This window comes from Vipera berus (assembly GCF_964194415.1).
Source record: "Vipera berus genome assembly, chromosome: W".
Lineage (NCBI taxonomy): Eukaryota > Metazoa > Chordata > Lepidosauria > Squamata > Viperidae > Vipera > Vipera berus.
This window is the reverse complement of record NC_138210.1, coordinates 63,992,312-64,006,993: the sequence shown is the minus strand read 5'-3', so window position 1 is coordinate 64,006,993 and position 14,682 is coordinate 63,992,312.

The following is a 14,682-nucleotide window of genomic DNA, read 5'->3' as shown; positions in this document are numbered from 1 at the left end:
TAATCCATCTCGTCCTGGTGATTTGAACTCATCTAGGCTGGACAGGTGCTCACTTACCATTTTCTTGCCTATCTTAACTTGCGTTTCTATTCTGTTTTTTATGGCACTAGTTTGGGTAGGTTGGACTGTTTTTTCCCTTTGTATAAAGACAGATGCAAAAAACGAATTAAATAGTTCTGCTTTCTCCCTATTGCTTGTCACCTTCTTGCCACTTTCCCCCACTAATGGACCAATCATTTCCTTAACTTTTTTCTTGTTTTTTATATGTTGAAAGAAGCATTTTTTGTTATTTTTGACTTTGGTCGCAAGCCTTAGTTCATTTTGAGCCTTAGCTTTCCTCACTTCATCTTTGCAGGCACGGGCTATTTGCTGATATTCTGACTTAGTTATGTGCCCCTCTTTCCAATTCTTATACTTGTCCTTTTTATCTTTCAATTTATCAGAGAGTTCTTTATGCAGCCATGCTGGTTTCTTTTGAGAGCTGTTATTTTTCTTCTTTGTTGGTATTGTACTAGACTGGGGCTTTATTATCTCACTTTTCAAAATTTCCCAAGCTTCTTGAGTTGTTTTCCCCTTTAGGATTCTCATCCATGGAATTCTTCCCATGGTCTCTCTAAGTTTATTGAAATTAGCTCTTTTAAAGTCCAAGAGTCTAGTATGGCTGTGTTCTATTGCTTGTGCCTCCAGAATGTTGAATTCCAATATTGCATGATCACTTCCCCCCAAGGTTCCTGTGGCTTCAACACCTTCTATCATTTCATCTCTGTTAGTGAGAATTAAATCCAATATGGCTAATCCCCTAGTTCCCTTCTTTACTTTTTGGGAGAGAAAGTTGTCTGCTAGGTTTGAGAGGAATCTGTTTGATCTTCCACTTGGTGCAGAGTTTGTCTCCCAGTTGATATCAGGGTAATTAAAGTCCCCCATTACTATTGTGATGTGCTTCTTACATACCTTAGTTAGCTGACTAGCAAAAGGTTCATCTATTTCCTCTGCTTGGTTGGGTGGCCTATAGTATACACCTATGGCAATGTCATTTTTTCCCCTTTTATATTGACCCAAATGCTTTCAAGTTTACAGTTTTCGTCATTGTTGTGCTCTATCTCTGTAGAGATAAAGTTATTTCTTATATATAGAGCAACTCCACCTCCTCTTTTGTTTAGTCTGTTTCTTTTAAATAGTTTAAATCCCTCTAGCTGTGTGTTCCATTTGTAGGTTTTGTCCCACCATGTTTCCGTAATGGCAACAATATCATATCTGCCCTCATTTACCTGAATTTCTAGTTCACCCTGCTTACTGTTCATACTCTGTGCATTAGTGTATAGACATTTGAGTCCTTTATGACTGACCCTGTGTTTACTTGCTGCATAACTTGTGTGGTGCCTGGCTTCCCCTATTTTCTTAGATTGCTGGGGACAGTGATGTTCTGTATCAATTAACTCACTATCCCCATTATTTAGTTTAAATGTTCCTCCAAAAAAGCTGTGATTTTATTGCCAAGTAACTCAGTCCCTTTCTTGCATGGATGCAGACCATCTCTTTTATACATTTTTTCATTGGACCAGCTACAGACATCGTGACTAATATAACCAAAGCCTTCTCCTTTACACCACTCCTTTAGCCACATATTAAATTCTGCTATACGCTGGCCTTTTCCATTTTGCTCCTTATACACTGGTAAAACCTCTGAAAAAGTAAGCCTACAGCCTATTCTGCTAAGTTCCTGCCCCAAGCTCTGGAAATCACTCTGCACAGAGAGTACATCTTTTTGGGACAGATCATTAGTGCCAAGATGTACAATTGCCTCCACATCACAGTCCTTGCTGGCATTCTTGATTATTTTAGAAATACGCTTCTTGTCCCTACTGGCAGTAGCACCTGGAAGACACCTGACCTCTTTCAAAACCTCTGTGTCCTTTCCTAAATTTACATCCCTTATAATTGAATCACCAACCAGAAGGTGGCTTCTCTTTTTGGATGCCTTTCTGTTCTTGCATGACTGGTGTGTAATACCAGATTCACACTTCTCCCTGTCGAAAACAAGTTTTTCATCTTGGACCACGATCCCCTGCTTATTTGAGTTATTATCACAGATACCTTTACCTGTCTCCTTAATGTCCTTATTAAGGTCAGAAAGGGCACTGTATCTGTTGTGCAGGGACACAGCGAAAGCTTTGGGTTTATGGTTCACAGATCTCACCCTGCCAGATCCCACGGTTGTCCACACTGCCCTTCTCCTGCAGGATCTTTGTGGTTGAGGGGGCTGATAGCACGGAGGCTCAATAGGGTAGAAGGGCTGAACTGGACACCTAATTTCTGCCTGAAGAGCACAGATTACAGACCCTAGATAAATAATCTGTCCTTGTAGACTAGTGATTTGTTTACAGATAGGACAGTTTCCCAAGTTTGAAAAGGGTACTGCGAAAGACAGCTGCAAAACAGGTGTTGCACTGAACTAAGCCAGACATGCTGAGTTACAACGAATCTCAGATGCACTTGCCCTGAATGTACCCCTGCTGTTTTTGATATTTAGTTATGGGCCGCTCCTTTTTTGGTGCAGCCCTTGCAAAACGTACAGCATGGAGCACTTCCCAGCAGCTCTGAAAGTTGAAATTCTGCTGAAAAGGGATGGAGATCCAATGAGGACCCCAAATACAGTTCAAATACAATGCAAACCAATCAGGGCTCTAGCTCCTTTTTTGGTGCAGCCCTTGCAAAACTTACAGCATGGAGCACTTCCCAGCAGCTCTGAAAGTTGAAATTCTGCTGAAAAGGGATGGAGATCCAATGAAAAGGGATGGAGATTCAATGTATACAACATACCTTCATCCTCCTATTTTCCCTACTACAACAACCATGTGGGGTGACAGGCTGATAGACAGAAACTTGCCCAAGATCATCCAGCTGGCTTTAACGGCTATGTCTGGACTAGAACTCATGGTCTTCTGATTTCTAACCTGATGCCTTAACCAGTAGACCAGGGGTCTTCAAACTTGGCTCTTTTATGACTTGTGGACTTCAACTCCCAGAATTTCTCAGCCAAGCACACAGACTGAGGAATTCTGGGAGTTGAAGTCCACAAGTCATAAAAGAGCCAAGTTTGAAGCCCCTGCACTAGACCATACTGGCCCTTATAAATTGAGAAAGTAAATAAATCAGCAATAAGATGCTTCTCTTCTCTAATTCTTCCACTGGGGGGAATTAACAAGCCTTTCCATTTTTGCTCATATAGGATTGTTGCTGCTGTCAACTTATATAATAAACCTCCAATGTTTTTTCCAAATTCTTCATCCAATAGTTTTAAAAGAAAATCTTCTGGTTTTAATTTTATACAGTGATACCTTGGTACTTATCCTTGATTGGTTCCAGTGAATACTGAACAATGAGTAACAAACAAATCTGGAATAATATAGTGAGTCACAAAGCAACTGACACCAACGTTTTAGCTCAATGAGTACTGAGACAAGATTTTCACATCAAAATGTGTTGAGTATCAAAATCAATGAGTTTCAAAGCAGTTGAGTTTCATGGTAACTGTTAAGTTGGGTGCCAGGACCGATCAGGAACAGATGACAGGACAGTGGGTCATGAACACGACTTTATTGTGGTTTAAACAGACTGGAAAACTCTCCACAGCTCAGCACCCTTTAAATACTGTTGCCGGCAGGCAGGCAGCCAATCCACTGGCCAGAAAGTCCCGCCTGAATGGCCTGACCAATCATTAGGGGGGGTTGACGCCACCTGTTGTTGCCAGGTGTTACACAGCTGATGCTGGCTGAGCTGTCACTTTAACAATTAACATTAAGTATATAACACCCCTCCCCCCCCAAGAAAGAACAATAACAATAAACAAACAACTTGACATATTATTGTAGGCTCTAGTCTTGCCACTGCAAGTGACCTATGACCTTATGAAGTCTTTTAGATACGCTGGGGGTTTGCATATTCTGCTGGAACGTCTTAAAGGCAACTCCACCCTGACTGGAGACCGGCTAAGTTCTTCCTCTCTTTCCCAGTGCATGGGATTGGAGTCCATAAGTTGGTCCTCCGGGTTCTGTGGTGTAGAAAATGCCTCTAGCCTCTCCCTGTTTTGCGTGGTTGGCAAATGCACATCTGGGGGCCTTTCGGGTGTCAAGGTGACCGCAGGAAATGATGTTGACTGGTTGTCCAAAGCCAGTTCCCCTTTTTGGTTTTCTGGGGCCCGCTTCCTCAGCTGATCTATATGCCATCTAACCTGCCGGCCTCCTTCCCCCTCAATAATATATGACAATGGCCCTGTTTTATCAACCACCAACCCTTGTACCCAGAAGTCCGCAGAGGCGTAATTCCTGGCCCACACAAGGTCCCTCACACCCAGCTCCCTGACGGTCTTGTGCTGCTCCCCCTCCACCGCTATACAGTCAGGGTGCAGTCTGTCCAATTTTGTAATGAGGTGTCGGCCCCAACAAAGTTCAGCTGGGCTTTTACCGGTGGCTGTTGACGGAGTGGAATGTTGGCTTAGTAGAAATTGTGCCAGTCTTTGGTGTCAATCACCAATGACGATGCACTTCAGGGCGTCCTTAGTTGATTTTACCATTCGTTCAGCAAGGCCATTAGTCTCTGGGTGGAAAGGGGCGGACATGATGTGCCTAATCAAGTTGGCCTTGATGAAAGCCTGGAAATCAGCAGATTTAAATTGTAGACCATTGTCTGACACAATGACATCTGGCAGGCCATGCGTTGCAAAGAGCCCCCTAAGTACCTGCACTGTTTTGGTAGTGGTCATGCTAGATACAGGAACTACTTCCAACCATTTAGAATAACTGTCAACCACCACCAGAAACAGCTGACCCTGGAAAGGGCCTGCATAGTCAATGTGGATTCTTGACCATGGTGCATACGTCGGTTCCCATTTATGAACTGGGGAGCGAGGTTGCTCAGGTCGGGTTTTCTCACACTGGTAGCAACCTGCAACCTGTCCCTCTACTTCCTTGTCGAGGCCCGGCCACCACACATAGCTGCGGGCCAGAGCTTTCATCCTGACAATACCGGGGTGCCCTTCATGCAAAGCTTCCAGAACCTTAGTTCTTAATTTGTCTGGGACTATGACCCGGCTACCCCATAAAAGACACTCTTTATGTGAAGACAGTTTGTTTCTCCTGGTAAAGTATGCCTGGAAGTCTGTCCCTGAGCTCTGTGCTTGCCACCCGGAGGCTACCCATGCTAATACTCTGCTCAAGATTTTATCAACAGCCATGCTGACTGCTATGTCTTTTGCTTGGAGGGGGCAGTCAGGCAGTTCCTGAATAGCTAGAACATTGCTGGCCAGGGCTGGGTCTGGCTCAGTGATTGACAGAGGCAGCCTGCTTAACGCATCTGCGTGGCCCATCTCCCTCCCAGGTTTATACACCAACTTATACAAATAGGCAGACAGGAACACAGACCATCTTAAAACCCTGAGCGATAGGATTTGTGGTGTTGCTTTGTTCGTTGTGAATAATCCTAACAGGGGCTTGTGATCGGTAAAGATGGTGAATTCACTACCGTACAGGTAGTCGTGGAATTTTTTTACCCCTGCAACGAGGGCCAAGGCCTCCTTGTCAATCTGTGCATAGTTTCTCTCAGTTTGTGTAAGTGTCCTGGAGTAAAAGGCAATTGGCTTTTGCTCCCCAGTTAGTTCTAAATGACTGAGCACTGCACCCACGCCATAAGGTGAGGCATCACACGCTAGGCATATAGGTTTCCCCTCTATAAAATGAGTAATGGCTGAATTCCTGGAGAGCAACTGCTTGAGGCTTTTGAAGCTTTTGTCGTGAATGGTGGACCTGTGTATTTTCCCAACCCCCCCCCCCGAACACGTCTGTAAATTCATTACAGATGGTGTCGAGGTTTGTCGGCTGGACGCTGTTTACCCCCCCTAGCCAAATGCCTACGGCTTCGAACCAATCAAGGCCTACCAAATTAGTCCTTTTTCCCTCTGTGATCAGTACTTTTAGCTGACCCCGGAATCCCTTATAATTGACTAAAACCGTGGCCTGTCCCCTTAATTTAATTGGGGTGCATTGAAAATCAGTTAGTCTAATTTTGGTTGGTTCTATGCAAATCCGCCGCCTGCTCTGCCTACAAATTAATGAATAGATCTTGAATGAGATTAAGGAAAGGGGATGATCCAGAATCCACTTCCATTAGGCAAAGAATTCCTTCCACAAAGATTGAAATTTGGATTTTGGGTTTGAGCAGGGGGTGGATTGCTGACTGGCATGCCACTTACAAATTTTCCACAACTGAGTGTGACCAGGTCCCATGGGGCTCAACAGGGTTACTAGTACCTGCAGGCTGCTCGTCAATTTCGTTTAAGCTGTCACGGTTACGGGCTCGACAGCTTAAATGTGGCTGGTTTTCCCACAAGCATGGCATCTGGCACTACGGAAATGGCAGGATGCTCTAGGGTGACTGCCCCCACAGCTGGCACAATTTTGGTTGTTTCCGGTTGAATTCCGGCTCAGGATTCTCAGATTTTTGTTGGCCCCGACCGGTTTCTTCTGCGTTGGTGTGTTGTTGTGATGGTTTTTGAATTTCTCCAGCCTCTGGAGAATGGCATCGATCTCTGCTTCATTAGCTGGTTCCCCCTCTCCGCTGTCCGCAACACTCTCCTGGTGAACGGAGCCACTCGGGTTGTTGCTGTGTCGGAGCGCGTTTTTTTCATTAATCGCCTCTTGAGCCATTATTTCGTTGATGACCTCTGACAGGCTGAGGGTTGGCTTTGCGATTATTTTTTGTTGGAGGTGATCGTCGCTCAGGCCAAACACGATTCTGTCCCAAATTAGATCTTCCACATTCAAGCGGCTTGTCGAACAGCGGCCACAAAATCGGTTGCAGATTCTCTGGGGAGCTGGTTCCTCTGGATGAATTTTAGTCGCCAGTAAATCTCCGATTTCTTAGGCATGAAATGTTGAATCAATTTGCTGACGAGGTCCGCGTACGGTAGTGAGGTGACAGGATCGGGAATGCATAGCCCGACAGCCACGTCGTACACAGCCAGCCCGCTGATACAGAGCAACGCCGCTGCCTTCATTCAATCTTCCACGATTCAATTCACTAGGAGATACCCTTCAACTTGTCCCAGGTGTGACTCCCAGTGTCCCGGGTAGTGGACATTGAACTCGCGGATGTGTCCGATTTGGGTCATTCTGTTCAGGTCTGGCTACTGCTTTTAATGGGAAGGAATCAATTGGGAGAATTTTCTCTTCCCCTCCTTTCCCGCAGCTTGCAAGCGCTTCAGCTCTCGTGACTCAGCTAGTGCTTCAGCTCCTAAAAGCAGAATCCCACCCTCGTTGCCACTGTTAAGTTGGGTGCCAGGACCGATCAGGAACAGATGACAGCACAGTGGGTCATGAACACGACTTTATTGTGGTTTAAACAGACTGGAAAACTCTCCACAGCTCAGCACCCTTTAAATACTGTTGCCGGCAGGCAGGCAGCCAATCCACTGGCCAGAAAGTCCCGCCTGAACGGCCTGACCAATCATTAGGGGGGGGTTGACTCCACCTGTTGTTCCCGGATGTTACACAGCTGATGCCGGCTGAGCTGTCACTTTAACAATTAACATTAAGTATATAACAGTAACACTGTATTTGTTTTAGGAATTGTGTGAATTAGGACAAAGACCTGGTGCCAATATTTCTTTGCTTTAGCGCAAGTTCACCAAGATGATAAGGAATGCCATTTTTATTGTTACATTTTCAACAAACATTTTAAACATCTTTATACATCATTGACAGTTTCCCAAGCATTATGTACCTATGATGCTGAGTCACCATTTTATATTAAATACTTCATATTTTGTGTAAGTTTATTACATAGGGTACGGGTGCTAAACTCGCCGTGTCACATGACATGTCATGACATATGGTGAATTATTTTTCGCATTGCTGGACCTGGGGTGGGTGCGGCCTCTGTATGATGCAACCAGCCAGCGGGCCGGTAGTTTGGCACCCCTGACGTAGGGGGATGTTTGTTGCTTACACTTTCATATTTATATATTTATTTTATTTATTTATAGCCTGCCTTTATTATTTTTAAAAACAACCGAAAGTGATGAACATATCCAACACATTTTTCCTCCTATTTTCTCCATAACAACATATTGTGTGAGATGTTAGGTTAAAATAAAGTGACTGGCCAAAGTCACCCAGCTGACTTTCTTGGCTAAGAAAGGACTTGAACCCTTGGTCTCCTGTTTACTAGCCTGGTGCCTTAACCATTAGACCAAACTGGCTCAGAATATCCCATATATTACTCTGTATCATGTAATATTTTAAAAATAACCAACCAGGATCAGAGGCTTATGGAAAATCACATAATAGTGACTCTACTGCACCTGAAATTGCAAACACTTGTGCATTGTGATCTGGCAACAGCTCCTGGATGCTTTTCAAATGCAGCTCCATAAAGAGCCCATTGCAATAGTCCAACAGATCATGAGAATTGCATCTCAAACCAGCAGTAAGTACAAATACCACACCAGATGATTGCATGCAGAGGCCTCCAAGACACAGGTAACCCCATCCATCTCCTTCTCAAAAAAGGAGACCTTAGCCATACAGGCAACAGACACTCACCACTATTGCATACAGGAAACAACCAATTTGTCTCTCTGGATTTTTTTTTATTTTGAAGGTTGATGGATAGAGAAGAATATTGCCTCCCTAGGTAAATGGAAAACTAGTAAGAAAGGAGAACAATATTTTTTGCAAGGTTTGGGAGGTGTCAAGGTGGGAAATCCTAAGAGTCTATTTTGCTGGCATCTATTTGACAAAGGAGGCAGGTGCCTTTTGGTGTAAAGGGGTAATTTCGATCCCTGGAAAAAGCCATGCTTTGGATACAGCCACAGAACCAGGAATTTCACAGGGAGATGTAGTGATTGATTGACTGAGAAGTAATGTGGTTTCTTCCATTCTTCCATCCTTATTAAGGATGCCCTCCACTGATCTGTTGAGGAAATGAGTGAGGTTTCTCTTCTTTAGTTTAATTGGGATTATCTGGGGTTTTGCTTGAATGAAGAGCCAGCAAGTAGTGCAGTCGTGTCAATGAGAGGACTTCAGATCACCCACAAGTGTTCTATATCAGGGGTCCCCAACCCCCAGTCTGTGGACCAGCACCGGGCCATGGCATGCCAGCAACTTGGCTGAACAAACAAGCAAAGCTCCATCCACAAGATGCAGCACACAAAACCACGCACCCTCTGGGTCCACAGAAAAACCTCTCTCCATGTAACCGGTACCCAGTACCCAGAAGGTTGGGGACCTCTGCTCTATACAGCTCCTCCTCACAAGGAGATTGCAAGATACCAATCTCTGCTGGATTTAGAGCTCTGAGAGATGAAAGGATAGCCATTTTGCTCTAGCATTGTGGCACCTTAGAAAGGACACTACTTTAATCACTTTCAAAACTGTTTCTTAACTGGATTTAATTATTTGGAATCTTTAGATCAGCAGGTTTGGTAGCACTGCTTGAGTTTCCTTCAATCATTAGTGAAAGACATTTTAAATACAAGTTTAAGGATGTTAACATTATTTTGGAATAAACAGCAAAAGGGCGATTAGATCACTGTTGTTGAAAATTTACAAACAGACTAAAGATCCATATGTACTGCATTTGAAATAAGATTTTAAAATTAATTATAAGAACCATTCCAATTAGAAAAATATTTTTGTTTTGAATTGTAAAAAAAATGATAGGTTGAAAATTTGAAGGTTGGACATTAGAGCGAACCAGAAGGAACTAAAGATTACAATTAAAGGACAATAAAGGACTCGGGGCAGTGTACAGGGCAATTAAAACATGGCATATAAAGTTAAAAATAAATTAAATTAAATTTAGCCACAAACCAAGTAAATCAAATTCTAAAATTTAAAATCCCAATCCCTCAGTCCAGGCCGGCAAGCTCGAATAACCAGGTTTTCAGGTCATGGCAAAAAGAGTGAAGGGCGGGAGCCATCCGGAGCTCAACAGGGAGCTGATTCCAGAGGGCAGGCATGCCCACAGAGAATGCTCTCCCCCTGGGGGCCACCAGCTGGCACTCCCTGACTGACGGCACCCTGAGGAGACCCTCTCTGTGAGAGCGCACAGGACGATGGGAAGTTGACGCCAGCAGAAGGTGCTCCCGTAAATAATCTGGATTCATGTCATTTAGGGCTTTGTAGGTCATCACCAGCACCTTAAATCTCACCCGGAGGGCAACTGGGAGCCAATGCAGCTCACGGAGAAGAGGTGTTACATGGGAGAATTGGGAGACTCCCATCACAACTCGCGTGGCCGCATTCTGCACCAGCTGGAGCCTCCGAGTGGTCCTCAAGGGCAGCCCCATGTAAAGAGCATTGCAGTAGGCTATTCGAGAGGTCATGAGCGCATGAGTGACTGTACGTAGGGCATCTCGGTCCAGATAGGGCCGCAACTGGCACACCAGGCAAACCTGGGCAAAAGCTCCCCTGGTCACAGCTCCTATGTGATCTTACAAACTGAGCTGTGAGTCAAGGAGGACGCCCAAGTTGCGAGCCCTATCTACGGGGGTAACACCTCATCCCCCATAGTTAAAGATGGAATAGGCTGGATTACCCGAGATTCCGGTATATACAACCACTCGGTCTTATCGGGATTAAGTCGAAGGCTGTTCTACCCCATCCAGACCCGAACCACCTCCAGGCAACGGGACATCACATTGAGGGCATCACTGGGTTGATTTGAGGTGGAATGAAAAGCTGGGTATCATCAGCATCCTGATGATACCCCACCCCAAAAACACGAATGATCTCACCCAGCGGCTTCATATAGATGTTGAACAGGAGGGACGAGAGGACCGACCCCTGAGGAACTCCGCAAACGAGAGGCCTCGAGGCCGACCTCTGCCCTTCTGCCAACACCGACTGTGAATGACCAAGGAGGTAGGAGGAGAACCACTGTAAAACAGTGCCCCCCACTGCAGTAGGATACCATGGTCGATGGTATCAAAAGCCGCTGAGAGGTCTAATAGGACTACGACAGAGGAACAACCCCTGTCCTGAGCCCACCAGAGATCATTCACCAGCGCGACCAATGCCGTCTCCGTGCTGTACCCGGGCCTAAAACCTGATTGGTACGGGTCCAGATAGTCAGTTTCCTCCAGGAACAGAGGGAGCTGATGTGCCACCACGCTCTCAACAACCTTCACAAGAAAGCAAAGGTTGGAAACCGGATGATAGTTGTTCAAAATAGCCAGGTCCAGGGCAGGCTTCTTGAGGAGGGGCCTAACCACCACCTCCTTCAAGGTGGCAGGGAAGCTACCCTCCCTCAAAGAAGTAGTTATTACTGCCTGGAGCCAGCCTCGTGTCCCCTCCCGAGCTGCATACACCAGCAAGGAGGAGCACGGGTCCAGTAAACAAGTGGTGGAACTCAGCCTCCCCATAATCCTGTCCACCTCTTCTGGAGTCAACACCATCCTTACAATCTTGAAATCTTTTGATTTTGATTTTGAAAAACCCAAGTCTCTGACCTGGTTGTCTAATTCTGACTATTATAAGATGAGGCTCACCATACATATACAGTTGAAAATATGGATCATTGTCACTGTCCATGCCTATTTGATACATTGTAGCATCTTCATCTTTTTCATTTAAACTCCATTTCTCAGGTGGCTTCAGAACTGGCAGATTGTAGCAGTGGTGACATGGCTGAAACCGATTGGGCTATCTAACTGATTTTGTATTTTTAGCAGAGAAACCAGCGACACCTGTCAGTCAGAAGTAACAATCTGTCACATCATCATTCTGTTCCCACCATATCACTGGGACATCAAAAGGCATTGAGTTCCTCTGTGCTAGGCTGTAAGATCAACAGGACATCTTTCACAACATTTCTACTGTAACCAATTGTCCTATACCAAGTCTGAAAGAGGTTTACAATTTGTGTAAATTATATGAACATATACAATGCTAGGCCTTGAAACAATCACATCAAAGTACAGGGCATCTGATATCAACAAACTGAGTAGCATTTGTATATGTGTGCTACTTTTACATACTTTCTGGCAGCCTAAACATGCCTAGGCATGCAAACACTGTACCATTTCCACAAATTGTAAGCAATATGCTCTGAATGCATAACTGGATGTGCATGAGCTACACAAAGCATCCTATAACACAAATGAAAATGACTGGATCTAAAAAGTATGTAAGAATAAATTGTAGAAAACAAGATTTTTATTAAAAACTACACTAGATTAAATCATCGGTTACTTTCATGATTGACAGCCGAAGTCTATAGGTTAAAGCTAAACGTGATCTGCAAAATCTTTGTTGATCAGTGAAATTGGAAACAAATTCTAATTTTTTAAATTCTTTTTAATGCCTTGTTACTTTCTTTCTACAACTTTTTCTTTCTCATTGTTTCTTTGTTCTCTTTATATAAAGAGAAAAAAATTAAATTTTCAAGAATTTTTTTACTTAGCAAAACCACACAACTGACATTCACCAATTATGAACTTTGCAACTAATACATGAGGTGATGTCTTCTTGGAATTTTTAAGAGAGAGTTGTTTTCAATGTTTCACACTGGTAACCAACTAATTCTATTTTTCAACTGCTGCTTGAAACTCCTTCACATGTAATATTAATCATTCCTTTTTTCTTACCATTTGTTCCTTCTTATTTAATTCAGCGTGGAATATAATGATGTAGCACTTGGGAAGGAAAATACAACTCAATAAACCAAAAGCTGAGGCTAATATAGAGAAAATCTCCACAGCTACCATAAATTTGCCCTTGGTGCTCATGTAAGTGGGGATGAAGGAAATCCAAACACTGCAAAACACCAACATGCTGAAAGTGATGAACTTGGCTTCATTGAAACTGTCAGGCAGTTTCCTGGCAAAGAAAGCCACTGTGAAGCTCACAATGGCCAGAAGACCCATGTAGCCCAACACAATGTAAAACATCATCTCTGAGCCTTCATTGCATTGCACTAAGATCTCACCCACTTGGGAATTCTTCTCTAATTCTGGAAAAGGGGGCTTATTCACCAACCAAACAACACAGATGGCAATCTGAATTAAAGAACAAGGCACAATGACCAAGATTGCTAGCCTCTTTCCCATCCATTTCCTCATCTTGTTCCCTGGTTTTGTAGCCACAAAAGCCACAACCACAGTGATCGTTTTGGACAGGACACAGGAAACAGCAACAGAGAAGGTGATCCCAAACACAGCCTGCCTTAAAAGGCAGGTTCCCTTGCTAGGCCTTCCTATGAAGAGGAGGGAGCAGAGAAAACATAGCAGCAGAAAGGTAAGCAGGATACATGTGATGTTCCAATTGTTGGCTTTCACAATGGGAGTGTTCGAGTGTAACCTGAAGATCGCCATCACAATAAGTGTGATCAGAGAAAGAAAAAGAGCCAAAGATGTCAAAGCTTTCCCTAGGCCATCTTTATAGGACAGGTAAGTCATTACTTTGGGAATGCATTCTTGCTGACTTGTGTTAGGATACTGTTCTTCTTGGCAAGGCTCACATTCATCTGCATCTGAAGATCACAAGCATAAATTCAGTATTTGAACTTTGTACTAATATTTTTCATAATTCCTGCTCTTTATATATTATCTGATGTAAAAAAGTAAGTACTGAGCTCTACAAAAATCTGTTAAAATGATGGTGCAAAATCTTTTCAGATTTCTGGACTGGTAACAGCGCCAGCAGTGTGGGGGAGGGGGAATAGTTTTGCACAAGCAATGGGTGAGCGCACACAGATCCATTTGCATGAAGCAAGTGCACGAAGCTCACACAAATGGAGCTTCACATGTTCACACACATGCTTGCATGCCACTTGCATGGCCCAGTTCTGAATGGGCCACAACTTGGGGGTTGGGACCCCTGATTTAAAAGCACAAATCAATGCAAAAATAGCCTTTGAATACACTACTGAAGAACATAAATCACAATAAAGTCATTAGATGTGTGGAAGGGAGAAAGATATTCCACAAGCACAAAATAGAAAATTTCTGGATGTTTTCCTAGATAGATGTTTACCCATTTGTGTTGAGATCCTCCCTGAAGGACACTGAATGCAGTCATAACAACAGATTTGTTTCCCCTGCTGAATTAGTTTGCTCTGTCCGGGATGGCAGCTCTCAACACAGGTAGATTTTGGCACCATCTGTTAATATTGTCCAGAAAAAAAGATTTTGTAGAACAAGAAATAGTTTTCTCCTTCTCGGTATGTAATTGTAAATTATGTACATTTGGAACAGATAGATTTTAGAATTTATGAAACAGGTTATTAATATCTTAGAAAGATTCATAATATCATAACTGTCTAATGTCGGTAACTCTTTCTGCATTTTAAGATAAGATAACCGTTATTGTCATTTTTTTACTGTGGGCACAACAGCACACATCAAAAATCTAAGTCTAAGTCTAAGTCTAATAAAGATAAAAATGAAATATAATTGCCCGCTCTAAAAGTGGAACACATACATGACACACACCTAACCATACTATATACACATACACATATGCACACATACAGTATGTATAGACTCACACCCCTACATTTACCTAACAAATAAATATTAAATACTATCCATCTTGAATATATAACGGAAGGAAGAAGCTTGAGAGTTCACAAGGTTAATGCTGTATGGAATCAAACTATAGCTGAATCTGGATGTTCTGTAGGTAA